Genomic DNA, 1787 nt, shown 5'->3' on the forward strand with positions numbered 1-1787 from the left:
CAACACCTGAAAGGAAAACTCAACTGAACCGGGTAGAGGTCACTCATGGTCATGTTACTCAGGTTTCCAAGAAAATGCATCCCAACTCGAACAAAAGCTGCTGAAATTCCAAGAGACTTAATCAGTTCGGAATCTGGCAAATCTATCATTTTCCCTCACTACTCCAGATATCAATTTGCCAAATGCTCAGAACCCTACACCTCCACAGAACATCCCAAAGCAACAGAGCCATCCCGCTCCTCACCACCACCGCAACACCTGCCATACCTTAAATAACACCCCGTTGCTCATCCCAGAACTCCAGAACCCCACAAATGACCAATGCCACATCCACCATAATACCCCCATCTACGTGGAGAGTGTGCCACACTCCACCCAGCCCATCTCAAGCACACCCGAGTCGGATGATAAAGACTTGCTCATCAGAAACCTGGTCGAAGAACTTAAGAAGTTGACTTGCCGAATTCAAGGCGTTGAAGGAAGTAAGGGAATTGAAGGGCTGAACTACGAAGATCTTTGCATACAGCCCGATGTCGAACTGCCCGAGGGGTACAAACCCCCTAAGTTTGAGATGTTTGATGGTACAGGGGACCCAAGGGTCCATTTGAGAATGTACTGTGACAAGCTGGTTGGAGTAGGAAGAGACGAGAAAATCCGCATGAAGCTTTTCATGAGGAGCTTGAAAGGAGATGCTTTGTCTTGGTACATTAGCCAAGATCCAAAGAAGTGGTCGAACTGGGTAAGCATGGCGTCCGACTTTATGGACAGGTTCAGGTTCAACAAGGAAAATGCACCGGATGTGTTCTACATTCAAAATCTAAAGAAGAAGCCCACAGAAACATTTCGCGAGTATGCTACTCACTGGAGGTCCGAAGCTGCTAAGGTTAGACCTGCCTTAGAGGAAGAACAAATGAACAAATTCTTTGTCCGGGCTCAAGACCCACAGTATTACGAAAGGCTGATGATGGTCGAGGGCCACAAATTTTCTGACATTATCAAGCTGGGAGAAAGGATCGAAGAGGGCATCAAAAGCGGTATGGTTACGAATTTCGAGGCCTTGCAAGCTACAAATAAGGCCTTACAGTCAGGAGGTGTGTCCAAGAAAAGGGACGTAGGAGCCGTAATGGTGGCACAGAGAACCAAATCTCCCATCAAATACCAAGCCTGCCCAATGCCTCCACTCACATATCAGCTCACTCCAAACTACCAAGCACCCTCACCCTCTTACCAAACTCCACCACCCACTTATCAATCACCTCCCACATATCAGCCTACTTCACCCAAATATTCCCAACCCGCACATGTTTACCAAGCCTACAATGCTCAACCCTCCCACTATCAATCCCCTCCTGCACGCCAAAACTTCCCTAGACCTCGACCAAACTTTGACCGAAGGCCTCCGAAATAATATACGGCTATTGCTGAACCTATTGACCAGTTGTATGAAAGACTCAAAGCTGCTGGTTATGTCACCCTATCCCTGCTGCAACTCCTGAGAACCCTTCTCAGTGGGTTAATCCAAATAAATCTTGTGCATACCATTCCGGCATGAAAGGACACACCATTGACGAATGCCGTTCTCTGAAAGACAAGATCCAGACTTTAATTGATAACAAGATTATTGTGGCAAAGGAGCCTGCTCCAAATGTCCGCAATAACCCTCTGTCGGACCACAAGGGTGGAGGCGTTCACATGATCGAGATAGAGGATGATTGGGATCCCGAGGGATCGATCGGTTTGATCACAGAAGGTGACGACCCAAAGAAACCAATAGTCACCCTTAATCC

The sequence above is a fragment of the Nicotiana attenuata genome, chromosome 2, assembly GCF_001879085.1.
Source record: "Nicotiana attenuata strain UT chromosome 2, NIATTr2, whole genome shotgun sequence".
NCBI lineage: Eukaryota > Viridiplantae > Streptophyta > Magnoliopsida > Solanales > Solanaceae > Nicotiana > Nicotiana attenuata.